The sequence below is a fragment of the Mustela nigripes genome, chromosome 7, assembly GCF_022355385.1.
Source record: "Mustela nigripes isolate SB6536 chromosome 7, MUSNIG.SB6536, whole genome shotgun sequence".
In the NCBI taxonomy this organism is placed as follows: Eukaryota; Metazoa; Chordata; class Mammalia; order Carnivora; family Mustelidae; genus Mustela; species Mustela nigripes.
In genome coordinates this window covers 58,354,041-58,365,481 of record NC_081563.1, presented here as the reverse complement: position 1 = coordinate 58,365,481, position 11,441 = coordinate 58,354,041, and positions in this window count along the sequence as shown.

Sequence of the window (11,441 nt, the reverse complement as noted above, 5' to 3'; positions counted from 1 at the left end):
CACTCAGGAAGTTAACTCCCATCAAATACGTCCAGGTATTTTTTAGGGGTCCTAAGAGTGAGAGCTCATGTGTGTTTAGAAATGTAGAACCTGCAACTCTTTTTCTAGTCAGACTGCCTGTAGCATTGGGAGAGAGGTTAATGATTTCCCCTTTGCCACTCCACTCCAAGTCTAACCCCTGACTTCCCATAGCACAGCTGAGACTAAGCTACAATTTTGAAAGTTTGAAAGTTGTTTGAAAGTTTAGCACAGGGGAAGTACAAGATGGTGGATATCTCAATGATTGCTTCTCTTAGAGCCCAGCAGACCCAAATCCAGCTTCATGGGACTGGTGGAGCTCAATCTGTCTCCAAGTAGCAAGTGCCACTCCACGTAGTAATGCCTGCCTCTGGGAATCCCTTGAGCTTGTCTTCACTACTTGAAATCCAAGTCTGAAAGAGAAGGAAGACTCCTCATCCCTGAGATCGATGGCTTTCCTCCCAATTCTCTGTCCCAAGAGCAGTCTTCTCCCAGGATGAGTGACAGTGGGAACATTCTCTCATTTTAAGGAAATTTCATTCTTCTCCTTATGACCATCTCTCACAGAGGTGCAAAGCCAGCATATACATAGCTTTAACCCAACTAAATTTCATAATAGACCTCTTAGTTTATGTTTAAAACAGACAGCTAGTATCAATTTAAAATTATTTAAGTTTGTTCCTTAGGCTTCAACAGACACATAGTATGGGTACTTGCTTTATATTTGTATAACTAAGTATGTGAGTATATTTTCCTCCCAAACAAAGTAATGGTTTGCCCTAGGGATAAATTAATGTACTTTTTTTTTTTTTGAGAAGAAGTCTTTTGCAATTTTTAAATAAACAAACACTTTCTAGTTCCTAGCCATTAAATTTCTTAGGAGTGATTTTCAGCCAGGATGCCATATTTCAATTAATGCAGGCTGGGCTAAACGCACTATAGCATCCTCAAGCAGAAAAAGAACATTAGTGGAAAAACTGGTGATGTCCAAACAGAGTGTGTGGCTGAGTTAATAATACTGCACCATGTTAATTTCTTAGTTTTGACAAATATACGAAGAATAAGTAAGATGTTATTATTAGGGGACACTGGATGAAGGGTATTTAGAAACTATTTGTACTATTTTGTAACTTCTCTATAAATCTAAAATTATTCCAAAGTAAAAAAGTTTATGAAACATAAAACAATCTGGGACATTGATTTCAGGCACCAGAATGTAACCAGCTATTATAGTTGATTGTTAAATTTAATGTTAATCTTCTTAGAAACTAAAACAAACAGGGGAATAGGTAAATTGTATGGTTCTTGTAAGGAAAAAAAACGATACATTATATTCATTTGAAGATAGAAGATTTTCCAGCTTAGGATTTTAGAAGGAATTTACTGCATGAATGCCTATGTAAGAAATCATGTGTAACTTAAAGGATAAAGTATTCAATTACTGTTTAATGAAAAAAAAATAATTGATCCAAAATAGTATTTAAAATATTGTGCCTCAACAAGCTCAAGTGCACAACTTAAAAAACCTCACAAATTTTTTTTGTGGGGTCTGGGGGACGGCAACACAAATTAAATGTCCCAGGTATGTGACTTTTTAATTGTCTAACCTAGAGAAGTTAACGATATAGGAAGTTAGGATTATTGCTTAGAGAACCTAAATGAGTGAAACTAATACATCCTTTAGGCTGTGTCTCTTCATTAAAAGGTGCTGCAGCTTACTTTTTACCAGAGATGGGTCATAAAATCATTGATTAGTTTTAGAAATGGTCAGTAAAACTGATTAAGGTGTATTAAATTGAGAATCTTAGGGTGGTAGGTTATCCGTCTTCCATCTTATGACAGCCTACATGAGGCCTATAGGAAGTACCTGTATTTATTTTTATCCCCAAATCTTTGAATCTGCTCAAGTAATTGAGCAAACACATGAAGGGAATTCTGTAACAATTTATAGGTAAAAGATGGTTTGGGCTTGAGTATTTTTATGAGTAACTTACCTGTCTACTACCGAGGTAGTACTACACAAACAAACATTTTAGTATATTCCTGTAAGGTGTCCACCTTTGAGTGAAAGTGCAGACTGTGCATTCCTTACAAGGCTCACTAACTCCTCTGTGGTGGAGAATGTTAGCTGTCTACCAAAATCTGTGCTCCCATTTCTCAGCCTCCTGTAGAGCTGATGAGGATTTCTTGTCAGAGAAATGTGGGAGAAAGCAATATGGTCAACTTCCACCTCACTTGTCTGGCCCTGGACTGCTCTCATCTTTCTTCTGGATAGCTAGAATTGAGCAGCCTTGGAAACTACACGTTGAAGATGGGGGACCCAGAATGACTGTGTGGAGCAGAGTTGTCTGCTGAACCAGAGCCAGTCACCTTAGGTTGAAACACAAGAGAGATGATTCCATACTCTCTCTGATTTAGTGGGTCTTAAGTTATAGCCTCTTAGCCTACCTTGTTTAATACACCTTCAAAAACAGGAATTCTGGCAAAATGTGGTAGGAAGTATGAGTTGGATCTATGATCTCCTCTCTCTGACCCTGAATCTCTGCCTTGGGTTTCATGAAATCGCAGGTGCCTTCAGGGACAGGACAAGACCTACGACACAGTTTACACTAACCTGGCCATTGGGATAGGTCAAACATCCTCTCACTCACCCATCAGAGCTGAACAGAGAGGGAAGGAGAATGTTCCTCTTCCCCTTGTGAGAACCCCTTTCTAGTTTTCTTACCATAGCAGTGGGCGGGAAGAACTGAACTCATAGGCCAGACACTGTTTCTCCTATTATGAGACCCAATCATCCCACCATCTAGAAAAGTATGGCAAAATAAATTCAAGGTTTGGGGCGCCTGGGTGGCTCAGTGGGTTAATGCCTCTGCTTTCGGCTCAGGTCATGATCCTAGGGTCCTGGGATCGAGCCCCGCATTGGGCTCTCTGCTCAGCCAGGAGCCTGCTTCCTCCTCTCTCTGCCTGCCTCTCTGCTTACTTGTGATCTCTCTCTGTCAAATAAATAAATAAGATCTTTAAAAAAAAATAAATTCAAGGTTTGACCAACTGAATCAGCCATTCCTCCCTTGGATAGCAACAGCAAGTTGGTGGGGATGGAAGTTGGAGATCCTCTTCCCTTCATTCCCCAAGAAGAGAGGAGAGTGGAAGTTCTATGTAAAAATGTTCCTACTCAAACAAGCCAGTCCTTCAACGTGTTCCCTCAGTCGATCTGTTGCAGGAGCCAAACAGGCAGCATCCACGTCAATATTAGAGGATGCCTGCCAAACAGGATGATTTGGGATTTAGTATTTGGTAATAGTGACTTTTTTGGGCTACACCCTCTGGGAGAAGACCTAGGAGCCTCGGGTATAAAGGTAATGAAGGCCTGACAGCGGGGTAACTGCCTGGGGTACTCCAGTCCTGCGGCCGGTCCTGGGTCACTCGCAGACAGACCCCTGACATTTGTGGAGTCTCAGCCAAATACATCAACAGAGTTATTTAAATGTTTTAAATCAAACTACCAAATTATAAAATAGCTGCCATTCTTCAACCCACAAATTAAAACATTAAGAAAAAAAAAGCAAGAAAATTGTCTTACAGCAGCTACTGCAAAACAACACTTTGTTAGGCAATCTGCTATCCCATTAACGCTGAGGAGAAAGACTGGGCCAGTTCATCTTCTGCTTCTCTTACCCCAGCGCTTTTGCTGCTCAGATCCCACCCACCCTTTCTGATGCAGCGTTCATTTCTGAAGTCCACCGCAGCAGAACCCATAATCTGTGACAGCATTTGGAGGCAAGGCAAGGGATGCAGGGTAATGTTTCCCCGGCGGCCTGAACAAAGTCAGTCCGGAAAGCAGATGTGGAGGGGTGGGGTCTCAGAGCACCACAGCTGAGACGCAGACCCGGAATGACAAAGCCCATGTGCTCTTTAACACTTTTTTCTTCTTTTTTTCTTCATGTTTGTGACATATGGGGCGCTCCAAAGCATGGTCCTCCCCGGCCTGCATCTAAGGGCAGGGTGTCTTGCAGCTTCTCCTGGGAAGGCATTCAAGTTGCCTTGCCATTGTCGCTGGGGCCACTCCTGCTCTGTCTGCAGATTTAATCTGCGGCTCTGAGGGTGAGAGTTCTCTCTAACGATTCCTTCATTAGCGTCCTGAGTAGATAGACTTATTCAATTTCCTAATAGACCTCTCCCTGGGGAACATGAGACAGGAGCCCTCGAGTTTGCCCAGAGGATATTTGGGTAGCATTAGCCTGTGTATTATCTGAAAGCATCCTTCCACACCAACAGTCAGCCAGGGCCCCTGGGCAGAATTCAGGCATCTGGGATTTTGACTCCATCTCCAAGATCCCTTCATTTCCAAAGTTCCCATTTTCATTCTTTTTCCCTCAGGGCTTACTGAGTCCTTCAGCAAATAAACAGGGCTTCTGCTTCCCAGCCGGGCTACCAAATGCCTGAGCTGGGGCTGCGTGTCAGCATTGCCCCTTCTCTAACCCTTATTGCTACAGTTCATGCTCAGCTATACCTTCCAACAATGATCAAAGGACAGGGCCAGCAGCTTCATACATCTGTCCCAAGTGCCTAACAATAAACTCACATGGACCCCAGGGCAGACTCTTGTCTTTCAATCCCCACTGGCTGGAGGGCATCCGTCTAACTCATCTGAGAGCTGTGCCAAATCATTGACCCCGATGGTCAGAAGGGAGAGGGGCTAGCATACAGCCCTGTTTTATGAAGATTGAGACTTCATCTGTCAAAAGACTATTCCCACCCACTTTGGGTTTGGACGTGTGCATTTAAATAGGATTTATAGCCTGAAATCTACACCACGATTATACAGATAGCTTTTAGGGGCTCACAGGCTCGCAGAAGACCTGTGGATAGTGAATCAAAGATGCAGCTGCCCTTAACCATAGTTTTGGTGAGATGAGGCAGAGGGCTGCAACAACCAAAAGAAAAGCCTTGAGCCTAAATCTCATATTTAATAACATGATATTGAGAGGCTTTGTCCTTGAGAATGCTGACAAGAAAACGGACGTTCAATTTTGAGGGAAACGTAGCCGACTTATCTCAATACTTGGGGCGATAAGTTGTCTCCTTTTCGAGCATGGGATTGCTTGCTCTTCAGTCCTGAGAAACCAGTACAGACATAATTAGGGCTCAGCAAGGATTGAGAGATCCAGTTAGAAAGCTTCATTCCCATGTCAGGCATCTCTAGGTCCATTTGTTTTACTTTTAAAGTAATAACTGAGTATTTGCTATGTCCAGGCACTAGACTCAGCCCTGCCTCAGTATTTACTCCTCACCGAAAACTTCTGTAAGTCAAGTATTTTGTATTCACTCTCCAAATGACAGAGCTGTGGGGGAGGGGGGGTAAGTAATCTGCCAAAAAGTTCTCAATGAGCCAATCTCAGAGCTGGAGCTGGAACTCCCATCTGTCAGACTGCAGGGCCCTCTCCATGAGATCACTCTGTCTTCTACAGTATTTGCAAATATGTGAGTGTCTGGTGTTTGGTGCAAATAATGAAATGTTAAGGGCATTCAGGTCCGGTGTGGGTTAAGAGTACCTTCACTGCAAATGTGAGAGCTGTCACTGCTCAAAAAATAGAGAAATGAACTGATGGCCTTGTTATTAAGTAATGCAGTTAAAATCACATTTGAAGGTAGAGAAATTTATCTGCTTCTCAGGCGAAAAAGCCAGAAAGTTTAACTTGGGTAGAAACAACCCTGAAGTAAGTCAGAATGCCAGATCTTATAACATGTTGGCTTCATGTTTTCTGTAAAGTTAGGCTAGATTTTTTCTTTCTTTCTTCCTTTCTTTCTTTTTTTAAATTCAGGAATCTGTAACAGGTCTTTCATTTTTCCCTAGTTAGGTTGAAGTCTGCTTCTGAGGATAAATACTGGAAGGAAGGAGAGGCAGCAGAGAAGGGTCTTCACATCGACACACACCTGTCCTTTCCTCCGCACCAGGGCAGAAGTTTCAGTGGAACATTCGAGGCCTCCAAATTCCATTTGTTCTTCATGTCCACCCTTAATGCCCCCGCTGCGTGGAAAGAGCTCATCATCCCGGGTTCACGATGTTATGACGCATTTCATTTGGGAGTTTTATGTCACCAAGGAAGTGATTATAGAACAATATGTATTCGACAACCTTTAGCAACATGAACCTTTATGAGCATGGCTTTGGCATTTCCTTTTCTGTCCATATTGAGCTAAATCTGTGGCATGAAATGGAGGGAGGCTGGTGTTGATTTTGAGATGAGAAGCAGGACTATAGACCTGGCCCCTTCACAGCCTCCACATACCAGCCCAGCTCTCCATAGATAGAAACTTGTAAGGATGGGTACTTTCACTGAAGTTGTTTTGTTGTTGTTGTTGTTGTTAATGATTCCTTATGTCTACCTCCTTATGTCACCTTGAGTCTTCCATGTTTATTTATATCCCATGAATTAATCTTTTTGAAGAGAGAGGGTGTAATGTAACAGTTAAGTACAAAGACTTTGGAAACAAATGGGTAACCTCTGTCATTTTCTAGTTGTATGACCTTGGGAAATAATTTCATTTCTCTGAGGTTACTTTATATACTGGGGGGTCTGAGGGGAAAATTCCTCCTGTTGAGGGTTCTGCTGAGAATCTTATATGTAAAAGTCTATGAAAGTACCTAGCAAAATGCCTGCCACACCATCAGGGCTCAAGGAGGGTTAGGTACTATCATCCCTGATTTTGTCTTTCATGTTCTAGTGTCCTGGTGAAAGGGCTATCACTATTTTTAATTCAGCAGGTGCCCAACAAGGCTATTGATGGTGTCTGTGTCTATACCAGCATTTCTTGATCATCAGTACAGGTCATGGAAGCAACGTATTCCTGCCTTAGCTTTATTCCTCTCCCTGTTATGTGTCTGGGCAGCCTCTACCTTCTCCTTCTCCGTCATCCTACTCCAGCACTTATCACCTGCTATCAGAATCAGGGTGGAAATGGTAGGCATACCACTACAGTTCTTAGTATAGTTTTAATCAAAACACTATTCCATATAATACCATAACATTAGGTGACTCCTGCTTAAAAACAAAACCAAAAACAAACGCCCAAAACTATTGTGTGGACCAAAAAATGTATTTGGTGATTGGATTTTTCTTTTGTTGTTGTTGGTTTTTTTTCCTACCAGTCATGCAATGTATACGTAATACAACTCTGAGACTATTTCAGAACCAACTAGCAAGAAGTGAAACATTTCACAGACTAGAAATTCCATTTAAATCTTTGTTTCTACCTGAGTGGACAAAGAGTTAGGAATTGCTGAGTGGTCTATCACCAAGCAAAAGGGTAGGGTAGGTCATCACCAGTGGGGTATCCTAGCCCAGTTGACATGATCTCAGCCACACTTCCTTATGCACCTGCAGTTGCCCCTTATGCATCACTCCTGCTCTGGGCCAGCTCACCCCCACTCTCCCCTGCTGTTGTGGCCATGCCCACAGATGTCTCATCAGTGCAGTGGTCTCTCTTCCTGTCCCAGGGAATTAATGCATTCATGGAACTTATTAAAAGGGGTACCAAATCTGAAAAAGGAAATCAAAATGTGGTAGAGTGGGCAGAACACAGTTTGGGGAGTCATTGGTAAATCTGAGTTCAGTCTGAACTTTAATACGTTCTGGCTGTGAGCCTCTGAGTAAGTCATTTAGCTTCTTGAGGCAGTTACTTTATCTGTGAAACAGTGCTTCTTTCATTCACAATGATATATTTGTTAGGTACTTATTAAGTGCCAGGCATTGTTCTGGGTGTCCACTGCTGGCAGAAGGGGGTTAGGGGTTGTAGGTTAATGGTGTGGGTACCAAGAGTCCAGTTTTAAAAGAAGTTAGAAAAGGATTCCTTTAGAAGGTGACATTTGAGCGAACACTTGAAGGAAATCAGAGAGTGAGCCATGAGGCTATCTGGGGGGAGAATGTTCCAAACCAAAGAAATAGCTAGTTCAAAGGTCCTGAGGTAGGAGGGAGGCTGGCGTGTCCTAAGAGCAGCATAAGACCAGTATGACTGGAGCAGGTGAGCAAAGCAGACAGTGACAGCAGATGGGGTCAAGGGAACAAGAGGGAGCTGAGTTGTGTGCAGTCTTGTAGGCCATGGTAAGAACTTGGGTTTTTGCTTTAGAGAGGATGGGAAATCACTGGAGGGTTGTGAGACTAGGACTTGTGTTCTGGAAGAGTCATTCTGGCTGCTGTGTTTAGAATAGACTGCGGGTGGGCAAGGCCAGGAAGCAGGAACATGGGTTAGGAGGAAAAGATGATAATGGTTTGGATCCAGGGAATAGCTGTGGAGGTGGGTTGGGAGTTGGTTACATACTGGACATTTCTTGAAAGTAGAAATAATAGGGTTTGATGATGAACTGGATTGAGTGTGAGAAATAGGAAAAAGTCAAGAAGGCCTGTGAGGTTTTCAGTCTGAGCAACTGGAAGAGTTGTGTTGCCATTCAGTGAGATAGTTAAGGCTGGGAGAGGAACCAGATTTGGGATGGGGGGAGAAAATGGAGAATTTAGTGATAATAACACCGGCCCTGCCTCCCTCACAGAATTAAATGTGATGATTTATGTGCAATTTACCCTCCAAATCTGCCCGTTACTCCTAGTATTAAAGAACTCTTTCTCTTCCTACTCAGAAGTGGTCTTTTCTATGGATAGTCCCCACTCTTTCATATGCTGGTGGTTCCAATTGGTGGTGGGTGAGGGGTTCCTAGCACATGGACTCTTGGATTGGACAGGTATTATCGGAGCTATGTTTAGGTGGATATTTTAGGATAGGTCCTCCAACCGTGACTCAAGTATGACTTAACAGTTAATACTTTAATTTCTCCCTAGCAGAATATTGTTTCTAATTTTTCTTTCCTATAGCAACTGATGTTGCCATGCAGATCTCTTGGTTGCTATGAGATGGTAACATTACTCTGCCCAGTGATTGGTCCGGGCGTCCTATGCAGTGTGGTTCTCACTCAGGCGACTGACACTGAGCTGTTACTATGGTGAACTTTATAATTTCCTTTGATTGGTGGATTTCATAAATAGGTCATCAGTGGAATTCATTATACTCCATAAGTAAAAATGAAAAATAAATATCATAACTTTTCCCTGTTATCAACATGAAGGAAATTTTAGCTTACTAACATAATGAATCTCCTTTGGATGACTTCAAGCCCTTCTGAGAACTGGAGTGTGATGATGATGGTGTGCTCAATTTTGGGTGGGAAATAGCATCCCTCTTGCTTGGAGTTGATTCTTCAGAGTTCAGGACATCAGGCTGACCAGAGTTTGGAAGGAGGAGGTGTGTGTGGACCGAAATGTAAACTCCCTTCTCTCTGAGGGATTCAGGGTGACTCTGGGGGTCCGGGTGTGGAAGCTCAGAGAGATGTGCGAATTAATGCAGCATTTTAGGATCAAATACTCTTGCGGTATCAGGAAGGCGCTAAGATTTGGGTTATCAGACTCACTCCAGAAAGGAAAGCCACTGAGATCTTATGGCTTGACCCAGGGTCCCAAGAGTCCAGGCAGACTTAGACTAGCTGAGTTCTCTGCCCTCCCACCCCCTCTCCAGCCTCATATGCAGGTGGGTAGGCAGATTCTTTGCTTATCTCTACTCTACAGTTAATGGGGTGGGGGGTGGAGATCGAGGAATGCTTTTTAACCCTTCTAATTTTGTGACCGAAGTCCCTTCTCTAGAAGAAGAAGTGGGAGAACGATGGAAGAACAACTTCGGAGGAGAGATGAACTATTTAAAGTAAATCAAATCTACCTTCTCTAACACTTGACTAACAGGTCTTGTTTGGAGGGGTGGGTGGGGTAGGGGATGAGCTGTATGAGAAGCAGAGTCAGGGAGCTCCAAAAGAGAAGAGGCAACAGATTAGGGCGCTAATATTTGACTCCCAGAGCGGATCATTTCTAACACCCCCTTCCTATAGGACCAAATTATTTTTGGCAATAATCACACAGTGAAACCAATAATAATAGTGGCCAGAAAAGTAATGCCTTTTTATGAAATGTTCTATCCTATCATTAAAAAGTTAAAAATAAAATAAATATCATATTCCATAAAAGGAAAAGTCTTCTGGAATAATACTTTTAATTTGATTAACGTATTTTTTGAAGAAACAGATGGAAACTATGCCTACTTCTTGGTCTTTCACAATAATGAACAGTAATTCTACAGTTTCTGCTTTTGTCATTAACTTCTGCAAATTTGTCAGTGACTTTGTCAAACTTGTTTTTCTTCCCATTTCTATGAAACATCGGTCTCTGATCAAAGAACCCTTTTTATTAATTTTAATTTTGAAAGGCTTCTTTCACATGAAGCAACATATTTAAGAAATAGGAAAAGTCTTAAACGTAAGGACATTTTTGGCAGAGATGCGTAAAAATCCTCTTTCACAATAAATAACAGAAAATTTTACACACAGTAAAAAACAAACAAACAAAAAAACTCCAAGAAGTCACATAGCATGACAGAATTGAAATAAACCAAGTTCTGTTTGTCTTTACAATGAACTATGCCATCATTATATATTTTGAATCAGTTGTTTGTATGTAAGAATACGTAGTACCAGAGAGATACGGGAGGCTTGGGCCCAGGGCAAGCTTTACTGTGTACTTACCCTCAGAATGAATGTGTGGAATTGATTCTCTGAGTTAGCTTCCATGTAGAATATGTTTATTAAAGGAGAAGCAATAAAAAATGTGCTAAATTGAAGTTTATGCTTATATTATTAAAACCCAATAGCAATTGCTACAGTTCTTTAGAACTTAGCCCAACAAAAGATCTTTTTTGGTTGGGGGAGAGCCGTATATTACTGACTTTTTTTTTTTTTTTAAGATTTTATTTATTTGACAGAGAGAGAGAAATCACAAGTAGGCAGAAAGACAGGCAGAGAGAGAGGGAGAAGCAGGCTCCCTGCTGAGCAGAGAGCCCAATGCAGGGCTTGATCCCAGGACCCTGGGATCATGACCTGAGCTGAAGGCAGAGGCTTTAACCCACTGAGCCATCCAGGTGCCCCTATTACTGACTTTTTTTAGAACTGCTTGCTGTGGTGCTAACAGAAAGCAGACTGACTTTTCAGTTGGTTTATGATTGCTTTTAAGTCTTCTCTAGGCCAGGCACCACCCCAGACTGCTTGCCCCTGGGGTGGACTGCTCCTCCTGGCCCTGGGGCCACGAAGAAGCAGAATCACTAAGATCCTGCCTCACTGGAGCTGAACGGTGTAGTCAAAGGCAGTAACGCAGAAGTTTGAAGGAATGACAGAAAATCACTGAGATGCATTTGGTCAGCAAATATGTGCTAAATCCTTTGACCCTGACACAACCAAATGGGTTTTCTTTTTTTTCTTACTCTCATAATAAAAGGGGGAAAAAAAACAATCATGCATCATTAGCTGAGTGTCCTTTCCCATTAAAACATTAGTGATT